The sequence below is a fragment of the Mauremys reevesii genome, linkage group 12 (assembly GCF_016161935.1).
Source record: "Mauremys reevesii isolate NIE-2019 linkage group 12, ASM1616193v1, whole genome shotgun sequence".
In the NCBI taxonomy this organism is placed as follows: domain Eukaryota; kingdom Metazoa; phylum Chordata; order Testudines; family Geoemydidae; genus Mauremys; species Mauremys reevesii.
The window spans coordinates 38,074,153-38,087,302 of NC_052634.1; the positions used below are offsets into that span (position 1 = coordinate 38,074,153).

At 52.5% G+C, this 13,150-nt stretch overlaps 2 non-coding genes and 1 pseudogene across 2 annotated transcripts; all 3 read right to left on the reverse strand.

Moving 5' to 3' along the window:
* LOC120375649 overlaps nucleotides 1-13,150 on the reverse strand; it is a 276,817-nt pseudogene that overhangs the window by 143,794 nt on the left and 119,873 nt on the right.
* TRNAA-UGC lies at nucleotides 10,170-10,241 on the reverse strand. Its single transcript has one exon. It is a non-coding gene; the product is annotated as a tRNA-Ala (tRNA).
* TRNAE-UUC lies at nucleotides 11,822-11,893 on the reverse strand. The gene has a single exon. It is a non-coding gene; the product is annotated as a tRNA-Glu (tRNA).

Here is a 13,150-nt window from a genome sequence, read left to right on the forward strand (position 1 = left end):
GCGGGTCTCGGGGGGGAGCAGAGAGGTGCAAGCGGTGGGGTGGGCTGGGCAGGGGAAGGGACAGAGAGGCGTGGGTGGCAGGCAGGATGGGTTTCACAGGAGAGGACAAAGAGGTGTGGGTGGTGGGCAGGGTGGGTCTCAGGGGAGGGGCAGAGAGGTGTGGGTGGTGGGCAGACCTTGGGGCAGAGGGTGTAGAGGCACGAGCAGCAGGCAAGGAGGCCGCAGGGGAGGAAAGGAGCGAGCAAAAGGCGGACTAGCTCCTTGGGAGCTTCCAGAGCTCATGCCCAGCCTCCCCAAATGCAAGAGTCATGGGCCACCTAGTTTCTCGGTCTTTGCTAACCAAGCCCCTCCCCAAGCTCTGTTGATGGGAGAAGCCCTCCTGTTGACACAGCGCTGTCTGCACCAGGGCTGGGTTGATATAACTGCATTGCTTGGGGGAGTGTAAATTTTTTACACCCCTAGTAATGTAGTTACACTGACCTAATTTTGCAGCATAGACCTGTCCAAAGAATCACACACCCACCTTGGGAGCAAAACTTCACCTGCTCCTCTGCTTTACAGAATCCAAACACAAGCAAAGCTTGTCAGGGCCCAGTGGGGGTTGGCAGACAGTCAGGTGTGGGCAGACAGGACGATTTAAATAACAGCAGACACCATGGCTTAGCTGGTTAAAGCACCTGTTTAGTAAACAGGAGATCCTGGGTTCAACTCCTAGTGGTTCCTTGGGGATTGGCTTTTGGGGCACCTGGCATTGGCTACTGTCAGAAAACAAGATTCAGAGCTAGATGGGCTATTGGTCTGGCCCAGTGTGGCTTTCCTTATGGTTTAAATTACACTCACAGGCACTGATAACAGAGTTACTGAAAGTTTGGGAGTTAAGAGCAGACAGACCAATGGAGAAATGCCATGAGTCCAAGGTAAATACCGGTACTTCACTGCAGTTTTACCATTTTCACCTCCAGATAAGAACATTGTGTGGAGGGAGTGGGAGGAAGGTTGTCTGGCAGATCTGTAAAGGGGAATTGTGTCTCCCTGTCTGGCCCAGGCTCCTGGGAGGAAGTGATCTCAGTGTGTCTGGCTGTCTCCATTCCTCCCACCCATAAGAATCCCTGGTGTGTGGGTGCACCCTAGACCATTAAGGATCTCTGGGGGGTGGGTGTCTCTCTCCCCTAGTCAGGATCTCTGGGGCGTGCCTGTATAAAAAGATACTTTGACTCACCCAGGCTGGGCTGCCATCATGGAACAGACCAGGTCCTTCTGTGGAGGGTTTACGTTCCTCCAAGGCCGTGATCTCAGTGTGTGTGGGTGTCCCTGTCCCTTCAACCCTTAACAATCCCCGGTGCGTGGGTGCGCCGGGCCCCATTACAATCCCCTCTGTCTTACTCCCCATGAGGGATCTGGTGGATGTCGGTGTTCCCCATGTTACTGGGGGTGTCTGGTGCCCCTGTCCCTCCTGGTTAATAGTGGAGTGTGTGGGTGACCCCCCGCCCGTTAAGGATCCGTGTTGTGTGGATGCCCCCGTTCTTCTCATTAAGAATGGTGCAACAGAGCATAAGGGTGTGTCCCCCACCCCATGAACTTGCTCCCGTGTGTGGTTCCCCTGACCCCATCCAGGATCTGTGGTGTGTGGGTGTCACTGTTTCTATTTTCAAGATCTGTGTAGCAGGGGGGCGTCCCTCCCCCCAAGTCAGAATCCCCATCCTGTGGGTGCTCCCATCCCCCCAGCCAGGCTCTGCGGGGTAGGGGTGTCTATGCATCCAAAGAAGTGAGCTGCAGCTCACGAAAGCTCATGCTAAAATAAATTTGTTAGTCTTTAAGGTGCCACAAGTACTCCTGTTCTTTTTGCGGATACAGACTAACACGGCTGCTACTCTGAAACCTGTAAAAAGAGACCGTGTCTCACTGTCTTGCCCAGGCTACGCTGCAGGGGCTATTCACAGGTGCGATCCCACTACTGGTCAGCACAGGAGTTTTAACCTGCTCCGTTTCCAACCTGGGCCGGTTCACCCCTCTTAGGCAACCTGGGGACCCCAAGCTTCCCCGGGATCATCATATTGATGCTGAACTTAGTGCGGACACCTGATCAGCACAGCCCCTTACAGCCCAGAACTCCTGAGCTCAAGCAATCCGCCGGCCTCAGCCTCCCCAGGAGCTGGGATGACAGGCACCAGCCACAGAGCCCGGCTTGTTTTGTGGCCTGGCAGCTGGAGCTTTAAACTCTGCTCGTGAGCTCTGTGCCTTGGCCAGACGGGGACAGCCTGGGACTGGGAAATGCTCCTGCTTCCCCCGCCCCCGTCTCATGTCGAGCTGCAGGCGCCGCTGTCCTGCCAGGTAAGATCCCGGCTGTTTCGGTGCCCCCTTTCCCCGCCCAGGTGTCCGGGTACCTCTGCCCCCCATACAGAATCCTGGCTGTGTGGGTGTCCGTCCCTCTGCAGAGGATCCCGGAGTGTGGATGCCCTTGTCCCCCCCCACAACATCCTGGGTGTGTGGTTGCCACTCTCCCCCCCAGTAGATCTCTGGTGGGTGGGTCCCCAGGGTGTGAGTGCTCCCAGCCCCCGATACAGGCTGGGGGGGGTATAACTGGCTCTCCCTGTCCTGCCCAGGCGGTGCTACAGCAGCTGTTCCCAGGGGCAGCAACCCCAGTGTCACCCTGCAGCTTTAACCTGCTCCAGGGGTGACCTGCTTCACCCTCCTGTGGGAGCCCGGGGACCCCGAACTGCCCAGAATCACCTGATTGATGCCGAGCTTAGCACAGACACCGGCTCAGCCTGGCAGGGTGCAGCCCTGAGCCCTGACAATCAGCTTCCCTCAGCCTCCTGCTGCACAGCGAGGATCCCACGCGAGAGGCTTTGGGCCCAGTTTGTTCAGGAGCGTCCCAGGCTCCAGCTGTAAACTCTGCTAGTCAGTTCTAATCTTTGGCCACACGGGGGCGGCACTAACCGTCCCATCTAAACGCTGTTTGCGTTCGACCCTTCAGCTCGCAGATTGTAACCCGCGGGCAGATCTCTGAGTGCAGCCAGATCCCTCCCCAAACTGAACATTGAAGCAGCAGCGCCCATTGGAAAGATCAGGATTTTTGCCTTTAAAAACAAGGGAAATGTCTCCAGCGAGAGACTGAAGAAATTCAGTTGATTTCATTGACTCCATAAATGTTCCTCTGTGTCCCCCTAGGAGTCATGCCCCACATTTTGGGAACCACTGAACCCTACTCGCTAAGCAGGGGCTAGTGATGCCAAAGCCCAGGGAAAGGGAGAACAAGTGCGGGGGCCCCAGCACTGGAGCCATGTGAAGGGGCTGCAGGAGAGGGGCAATGGCTGGTGGCCCAGGGAGTTAAGGGCAAAGGGGGCACAGGAGGGGGCAGGAGTTAGGGGTGAAGGAGGTGCAAGGGTTGGGAGTGCAGGAGCTAGTGGTAAAGGGGGAGTGGGGATCGTCCAGGGGCAATGGGGAAGTGCCAAAGTACAAGCTTTGCCCAGGGCACCATTTTCCCTAATGCTGGTCTGAGCAAACAATTGGAAATGACCCTTCAGTGAGACCAGAACCATCGTGTAGAAAAGCCCCTTTGTTAAGTGGTGGTGGCTTAGGGAGATGGGTTAGAAAGCAACAGGCATTTGTCTGTGGAGGTTGGATTCTTGCCTGTTAGGCAAGGCTGGTGTGTGGTGTCTCCATGGCTGCACTTTCATTTTCTGATCTGCCACAGGGAGCCAAGTCTAGACATATTCAGAGGCTCTATGCCAGGGTTTCTCAAACTTCCTTTCACTATAACCCCTTTTTGCAAAAAAAACTTACTACATGACCCTAGAAAGATGCACCAAGCCCCTCTACACTGAGCAGAGGCAGAGGAGACAAAGCCTGAGCTCTGCCCCAGTTAGGGGAGGGCAAAACCAGAGCTTGAGGGATTCAGCCCTGGGTGGTGGGGCTCAGACTTTTGGTTTCAGCCTCAGGCACCAAGAAGTCTAATGCCAGCCCTGGCGACCCCATTAAAACAGGGTCACATCCCACTTTGGGGTCCTGACTCTCAGTTTGAGAACCACTGCTCTATGCTGGTGGGAAAGAGTTTTCCTGTGGGTGCAGTTAATCCACTTCCCAAGAGGTGGCAGCTATGTCAGTGGGAGAAGCTATATCGGTGGGTGTGCAAGCTGTGGTGTTTGCCACATTTAAGAAGTTTAATCAAACCCCATTTTTAAAACCACCTGTGGTCTGGGAATGGCAAAGGAGCTCGATGAATCTGGGTTTGTCCTTCAAAGTCCTGGAGATCACGATTCCACACTCTTAGTGTCATGGGGATATTGCTCAGTGGTAGAGTGCTTAACTGCAGTTCAACTCATCCTCAGTTCAAACCCCCGTGTTCTCTTATAACCCTCTTTCTTTTTAAAAAAAAAAGGAAAACATTTTCATTTCCATTGTCCATTATGTTCAGGGGCTCTTCTATACAGGAGTGCTTGATATCAATGTAAACACTCAACATTTCACTGTCCAAATGCATAAAAACCTAGCAAAGCTGTCCATCAGCTGAAATCAGTTCCAATCCTCTAAGTGTCTAGTTTATGTTTTCATCAGTTAAACAAAGGGATCATATGAATGTACATTTGCAGATCCCTCTTCTCCAGGAGCTGTGCTGTGCAGAAGAACAAGAGCCACATCCAGCTGCAGTTCAGGAGTCTGATGACCAAAGAGCCACAAAGTGTTCTGAGGGCTGGAGAAAAATGCTTTTTAGTGAGCTATTGAACGAGCTCAACCTGTTTAGCTTATCAAAAGAAGATTGAAAGGTGACTTCACTGAAGAGTTGAAGGGCCTTAATGGAGACAAAAGATTGGGTATTAAAGGTCTTTTTAATCGAGGAGAGAAAGGCATAACAAGACCCAGTGGCTGGAAGATGAAAAGAGACAAATTCATATTAGAAATAAGACACAAATATTCAACAGCCAGGATGATTCACCACAGGAACAAGCTACCAAGGAAAGTGGTGGATTTGCCATCTCCTGGTGTCATCTAATGGAGACTAGATGCCTTTCTGGAATGTGTTTGCCGCAAAAGTAGCTCTTGTGTCATACAGGAGGCCTGTGATATGCAGGGGGTCAGATTAGATGCTCTAATGGTCTCTTCTGGCCATAAAGTCGACTAATTTCTGAAAAACTGAGTGTAGCATTGGGAGCAGCGTCTGATGTTTTCCTGTCTAGCCGGCTTGCTGCCTAGAACGAACGCTCCTTGAGTGGGGTGATCCACAGGGAGTAGCTCAAACCTCCACAGTGCCTGGCCAGGGGCAGGACATTAGCCCAGCAAGGGAGGGGTGTGGCAGTGACATCACAAAGGCCTTTTGCAGGACCTCAGACTATTGGTCAAAGGTGCTGGGGAGGTGGTGACCTCACAGAGAGATGCTGACATCAGCCAGGCAGGAGAGGGGCGAGGGGTCAGGGAAACCTCAGAGACCCCTGTGGCTTTGCTTCAGCAAGTCTCCTTCTCCAGGTCTCTCTTTGAGGACTGAGAGAGTATTCGGGTTCACGTACGTGGGCGCCAGGAGGAACCTCTTACAAGTTTTCTCCTTCCCTTTTAGTGAGTTTACTAGAGACCAGCCGTCCCTGTTTAGAAGGTGAGAGCCTCCTCGAGGTTTGAAACCTGTTCAGTCTGATCCATCTGGTGACCGTTGAATTCTAGGCATGGAAAACATGAGCTTACGGAGGCAGAATTTTATTGCGCACCTGGGATTTTGTCCCTTAGAATCACTGGGGTCATTAGGGTTTGTCCTTTTGGTTTCACCTTTTCCTCCATCCGTCTCTCCCTCCTTTCTCTTTGTCTCTTGCTTCTTTTGTCCTTTCTCCTGTTCCCCTCCCAACACCAGGAGGGGTGTGCGTATGTGTCTCAGGTGAGTGCTCTGCAGCTCCCACTGTGGGATGTCCACCCAAAAATGTGGGGCTGAAATAGTGCTCAGGCAGTGATCCCCACCGGTGACCTGGGCCATCCTTTGGGCGAGAGCCCTCAGCCTGCCGTCCTCAGTCTCTACCCTGATTGGCTGAGCAGGGGGTTATTGACAGGGAGGAGACTCAGGTCCTTGTTGTTCTCTTTTAAGCCCAAGGAAATAAGTCAGAACCAGTTCTATGTTTGATGAATTTTGCTGCTCCTCTGCGTTAATGGTCTCTGAGCAGTTCATGATTCTCTCTAACAATGCAATTTTCCTCAAATACTTGCTGAATATTTATTGTGCACTGTTGTTGGTCTGGAGCTCATCTGAGAGCACTTTATTCAGGTCATTCAGTGTCTGAAATTCAAGATCCGATGGTTAGTTTAAAATCAGGGCTCTTGGGTCCTATTCCCAAATCTGCCAGTGACTGGCTGTGTGACCTAAGACAAGTCAATTCTCCTTTCTCAGCCTTAGCTTCTCCCTCTTTCAAGTAGGGATAATAATGATCCGCTCCTACCTACCTCATGGTGGGTGGGGATCCATTGGCGAGTGTCACTAGGAGTAGTGTGTAATATGCGGTGTCCTATCACATTTACTCAGAGCAGATTATGACATAATAGAATAGCTGAAATAGTCTATTTGATTTGTATTTTTTTATTTTGAAATTGTTAAGAGCAGCAATAACTTAGCTCAGACTGAAGCATCTTATCTAATGTTTGAGATCTAAGTGTCTCCTCTTTGTGTGCGATGAGACAATTTAACACACTGTGACAAACAGGAGATGCTTTTGTTTTGCAACAAAATATTTGTGCAGAGAAATTTCATCCCACTTGTTTTGATTTCGAGAAACAAACTGGTTTAGTCTGAAGGGGATTTTCTGACAGAAATGGTTTCAATGAAATTTCCCCACCATCTCGATTCCTGGGCTGTAGCCCTTTCTCTGGGTTTTTTTGGTCCATTAGAACAGGAGTCAGGACTGTTGGCTTCTCTTTCTGGCTCTGCCACCACCTTGCTGTGTAGGCCCTTGGGAAGGTCACGTCCCTTCTTTGTACTTCAGGCTTCTCCCCATCTGTCCAATGAGAACAGGGACAGTTCTCGAACTCTGGGCAGTCATTTTCAGCCGGGCCCCGGCAGGGATAACTTAAAATTTATATAGATATATATATGTATATATAAAAAAGACTTTCATTCCTTAGGAACCGGTTCCCTATAAAAAGTTTTGATTTAAGGGATGTGCCACAGTATGTATTTTTTGTACCAATAGCGTTACCATGCGTCCGTATTTTCCCAGGAGGAATTTTTAAATTTTTAAACTTTAAAAGTTCCTCCCAGACAGTGATTTAAGAACCAAAAAGCCTGACATGTCCAGGAAAACACGGGTGTATGTTAACCCTACCTAAAGTTATTTTTTAAAAAGATGGGCCTGAACTAGAAACGAGCTCCGTTTTACATGTATGGGTCCCCGCCACTCCCGGGGCTGTGCTAGGGTGACCAGATGTCCTGATTTTATAGGGACAGTCCCAATTTTTGGGACTTTTTCTTATATAGGGTCCTATTACCCCCCACCCCCATCCCGATTTTTCACACTTGCTGTCTGGTCACCCTACAGTGTGCACATGTGTGGGTTCCAGCTGCTCCCTGCCCCCCTCATTGAAGCAGGTGTGCAGGGTTACTGCCCTGGGAACTGCAGGGCATCAGTGGACATGGGGCTGGCTGGAGGCAGGGCAGGGGCTGACTGGAGGTAGGGTCTGGCTGCAGGCTGGGCAAGGGGTGCGGGGCTGGCTGGAGACGGGGTGTGTGGGAGCTGGCTGGCTTCAGGCAGGGGGGTGCAGCAGGGGTTGGCTGGAGACAGGGCAGGAGGTGTGGGGCTGGCTGCAGGCAGGGCAGGAGGTGCGGGGCCGGTGGTGTAGGGCTGGTGCGGGCAGTGGGGTGTGGGGAGCTGGCTGGCTTCAGGCAGGGCCGCAGGGGGTACGACAGGGGTTGGCTGGAGACAGGGTGCAGGGCTGGCTGCAGGGGGTGTGGGGCTGGTGCAGGCACGGGGTGCAGCAGGGGCTGGCTGTGGGCAGGGGGGGTGGGGCTGGCGGGAGGCAGGGGCTGGTGCAGGCAGGGCAGGGGGTGCAGGGCTGGCTGGTGTGGGGCTGGCTGTGGGCAGGAGGTGTGGGGCTGGCCGGAGATGGGCTGGCTGCAGGCAGGGGGTGTGGGGCTGGCTGGAGGCAGGGACTGGTGCAGGCAGGGCAGGGGGTGAGGGGCTGGCTGGGGGCAGGGGGTGCAGGGCTGGCTGGAGATGGGCTGGCTGGGGGCAGGAGGTGTGGGGCTGGCTGGGGGCAGGGGCTGGTGCAGGCAGGGCAGGGGGTGAGGGGCTGGAGGCAGGGCAGGGGGTGCAGGGCTGGCTGGAGATGGGCTGGCTGTGGGCAGGAGGTGTGGGGCTGGCTGGAGATGGGCTGGCTGCAGGCAGGGGGTGTGGGGCTGGCTGGAGGCAGGGACTGGTGCAGGCAGGGCAGGGGGTGCGGGTACAGAGGGTACAGCCCACCCTGTACGGTAAGTGCCCCCTCCCCCCTCAGCACCGGGGTAGCAGCAGGAGCCCGGGGCTTGGGGGCTATTTAAATGGCCTGGGGCTCCCCTGCTTCCACTGCCCGGCCCTGTAAATAGCTGAGGGAGCCCTGGGGAAGCTGCGGGGCTCTGGGGGCTATTTAAAGGGCCGGGGTGGTAGAAGCAATGGGAACCCTGGACTTTTAAAATAGCCCCCAGCACCCAAAACCGCCCTACCCCAGCCCCTGCTGGGAGCCCCAGGCCCTTTAAATTGCCCCCTGAGGAAGCCGGGCCACCCTGGTACAGCGCACCAGCTCTTGCCAGTACGCAGTACCAGGGCTTGGGCACAGGGCCCTCTTAGGGGTGGGGCCCGATTCAGGGGAATCAGGAGAATCGGCCTAAAGCTGGCCCTGTGTGGGGGTGCGGGGGTGGGGCAGGACTTGGTCCCATTCTGGACACCACCAAAAATTATACAAACCTGCTGCCCCCGTCCAGCCCAACCTTCTGCTGATGCACCTCAGCCCACACCCCTGCAGGGTTTGAAGCTTCCATTGCTTAAATTCCAGGACACTGAGGGATTTCAGCTCCCCTTTGCCCACAGGGAGCTTTCACCCCACTCCCAGCCAGGTTCTTGTCCATGGGATCACTGTAGGGGGCTGGGTCCCGCTGGGTCTTTTCTCTCTCTATGACAGGCCAGGGTGCAATAACTGGGGCATCTGAGCACCCAGGACCTTCTGTGGGGCTGCCATTCCCCTTCCCCTTCTGTGGTCTCATCTGTCATTGACTCCAGCCTTTTTTCTATCCATCGTCAGTGTTGGTGAAAACCAGTGTCAATGAAGCTTTTCTGTAGTAGGCCTGAAACTTTAATCGACCTAACAGGAACAAGGGACGTACATCTACCTATGTCAGCTAATTGCTTATTCGCTTGTTTGGATAGCTTATCAGCCATTTTGGCTCCTCAAGTGTATGCAGCTGTTTTTCCATGTATGCATCCAAAGTATCTAGTACAAAGGGTCAACGGATGTATCTTGTGTCCCCGTCAGAATGACAAATGTATCCTCAACAGATGTATCTTGTTTCCCCCACAAAATGATATATGTATCCTGCGTCCCCAATTATCCCCTAACAGATACATGTACAGGTTCTACAGGTCAACCAAATGACGTAGACGAACGTAGGCTAAGTTGTTTGTTACTGATTATAAAACGGCCCGTTCGGGCTTGTGGGGTGTGTCTCTTTCTCTGGCACTAGCCGAGAGGAGAACACCCGCTCAGCTGACCGATCAATAAAGGGTGTGGTACTCGTCTTCCTGTCTCCATGCCTCCTTGGGGTAATTAGGTAAGCTCCAGGGGGAAATGAGCCCTTTTGGCTAACAGTCAGAACCATCCCAAGCCAGCTGCACTCGCCTCAGAAAGACAGTGTCCCCTGCTGGGTGTAAATCACTGACCTCCCTCCTCTCTGAGCACTGACTGCCCCTCTGTTTCCTTGCCTCTCAGTCTGAGCAGATGGGACCTTTCCCTCCAGTGCTGGAGGATTCACACTTCTCATCTACCCTTGTCCCAAGCAGCACAGCGGGTGGGAATCTTACATGTACCAAGGTGACTTAGGAGCAGAACCCCCCCCCCAGACCTTCCATGCAATTGGCACTTGCCCCTCACTGAGCAGGATTGAAACTGGTGCAGGGAGACTGCTGGGCCACATCCCCTCTGGGTGTGAGCAAAGCAGCAGGGTGAAAAAATCAACCTGGAGATGGTGGGGATTGAACCCAGGACCTCATACATGCAAAGCATGTGCTCTACCATTGAGCTACATCCCCAGATAATCTTTGCTTGCTATGGGTTACACCAGGGGTAGGCAACCTATGGCACGTGTGCCGAAGGTGGCACACGAGCTGATTTTCAGTGGCACTCGCACTGCCCAGGTCCTGGCCACCAGTCTTGGGGGCTCTGCATTTTAATTTAATTTTAAATGAAGCTTCTTAAACATTTTAAAAAACCTTATTTACTTTACATACAACAATAGTTGGTTATATATTATAGACTTATAGAAAGAGACCTTCTAAAAACATTAAAATGTATTACTGGTATGCGGAACCTTGAATTAGAGTGAATAAATGAAGACTCGGCACAGCACTTCTGAAAGGTTGCTGACCCCTGGGTTACACTCAGAGCCCTCTTGTTTCCAGAGCACCCAGTGGCCTAAGAGCAGCATGGGGGACACATTCCCTGCTCTGAGGGCAAACCTGCTGTCCTGGAGATTGCTGGTTCTTAGGGTCACTTTGCAGCAGGGCCAGATTTGATGTGTGGGGCAGAGAGAGTGGGTGCCCTGGACTCAGGGTGCAGAGATACAATCAGGCCTCTCCCCTGCATTGGGTGAGGGGTGCTGCCACCCCCTACTGGAAGGTAATGGGAGGGGAGGGGCGCTGTGAGTCACTCAACACCTGACCCCGGTGGCAGAAGTGCTGTGGGGAGCTCCAGGTGTGTCTAGGATCTGCTTTTTCCACCTGCCTGTGAAGTCCAGCTTTCCCCAGCACATTCACTGCGGTGCAATTGGGTCACTGTTTCCATGGCTGAACAGCAAAGAATCACTCCCAGTTTCCCTTCTATCAGCAGCAGGATTAGCCTGTGTCAGTGATTAATGAGGTGGATCTAGTTGTAGATTGTTATTCATTCCCCACCTTGACAATTCACACCGTCCCTTTCCCATGCAGATTCCCAGCAGCTCAGTGATCCTGGTAGCAGGGGTTGGGGCCTGAGATTTTCAGGGTCCTTTTTCCCCTCCACCTGCAGTGAACTCAGCTTTTCCCCCATCCCAGACAATCCATGAAAGATTGGGGCATAAAGAAAGAGGGGAGGGAACATCTCACGGCCAGGGCTGGATGTGCCCAGGGCCCCCTGCTTGTCCATTGTTTCCCTTGAATTTGGCCCCCTGTTTTGCACAAGGGACAGAGAAAGATCTCACTGTTCCTGTGTCTGTGCAAAGAAAATTGTGCTTCCCTAGGAAAGAGAGGCGGGAAATGGCCCCATGGTGGGACAATATCCTCAGGATCAAGACCTAAGGATTTAGGCTGAGAACTGATAGAACTGCACTCATCTGGGATTTAACAAATTCTCTTCCATGGAGCAGGGCCACTTCCAGTGTTTTTGCCACCCCAAGTGGAAAAAAAAATAAAAAAGCTGCAGCTCTACCTCTGCCGCTTTTGGCCTCAAGTCCTTCCCTCTGAGAGGGACGAATTGCTGTTGAAGCCTCCCCTTTCCATTGACCGCCCCACTGTGCTGGTGCCTGGAGCCAGCCCTGCCATGGAGACACTGGGAAGATGGGGGGAATCAGGAAAATACCAGGGATTTGTTTATGTTGTAAGTGAAAAACTGAAGCAGTTTTGGTTTAAAGTCACTTTTCCCTGACTGGGAATTGAACCCAGGCCGTGGCAGTGAAAATGCCAAATCCTAACCACTAGACCACCAGGGAGGTGACAGTGTTGTTTTTCTTCTCATTTATGTTACACTTTCTTAGGCTACTTTCTATCCAATTTCTGAAGTTGCTCCATTGTCCATTCCCTGAGGGGCTAAGAGCAGAAAGCGCAGGAATCCCTGTGCTCAGGGTCACAACCTGAGCCCAACCCAAGCCACTGAAACAAACACAAATGATGCTTCCTCCAGCAGGATCACAGAGACACACAAAGAAAACCCAGCAGGAACAATCCTCCTCTGCCTTCATTTACCCCATCGCAACCCTCTCAGCAGCCCACTCTTGCGGGAAGGACACTGAGCTGATAGGAGCTCTGGCATAGAGACCAAGGCAGGGGTGTTGCACCCTCTCAGTGGGAGCTGATCACATTCTGACTCTGAAGGAGGAGGGAAAGGCGATGGCCACATGATGGAGCCAGTATGTACCACAACATGGTTCTTCTGTGTGGGATGACTCTGAACACTGACTGATCTCTACTCCCTTGGATTTGAAGCGATGTTTACTTGGGAACCTATAAGGCTGAAGCAATGTTATGGATGGTGACACTACGATTAAAGGGTTATTTAATGTTGTAGAAATTGTTAAAAACTCTTAGCTTAAACTGGAACTGCCTTTTGTTAAAGGCTGGTTTCCCCACATCAGTTCCATAAGCTCTGCTAGAAACACCCTGGCTTCTCTCCTGCCTCGGTGGGAACTAGAGGGAATCGTCCCCTGCTGCCCTTGGCTCCAGGCTGGTTTTTCTGGGGAGGGGGCGTGGAATTGATTTGTTTGCTGTTGAGAAGGGAGCCGGGCCAGTTCTCAGGGAACGTGAACTCCCAGCATCTTCCCAGCCCAGCCCAGGCTGCTGCCCTGTCCCAGCCTCTGTTCCCCTGGGGGCCCTGCGTGTTTGACTCTAGAGCAGGCTGGGAGCAGCAGCTGAGGCAGAGGACAGCCTGGGCCAGGCAGAGAAGAAGGAGTTTAGCCAGCAAAAAAGGTAAAATGGCAGGGGAGTTTTACCTTGGACTTGACGGCATTTCTCCATTGGTCTGTCTGCTTTGGGGCAGGGACAATAACACGTCCTGCTGCATTCGATATTTCAAAGGGCAGTTTAGGATTTTCAGTCTGTGGAGGCCAAGAATTAATTAATAGAAGTTTGAAGGGATCTTAATGTATGTTAGCTAATTAGCAGAGGTTAAGATGTTACCCTGTAACTGGTGCAGAGTGAATTGTGTGAAAAGTCGTTACGACCTTGTGAATTGCAGTCTTGTTTTCTGTTCT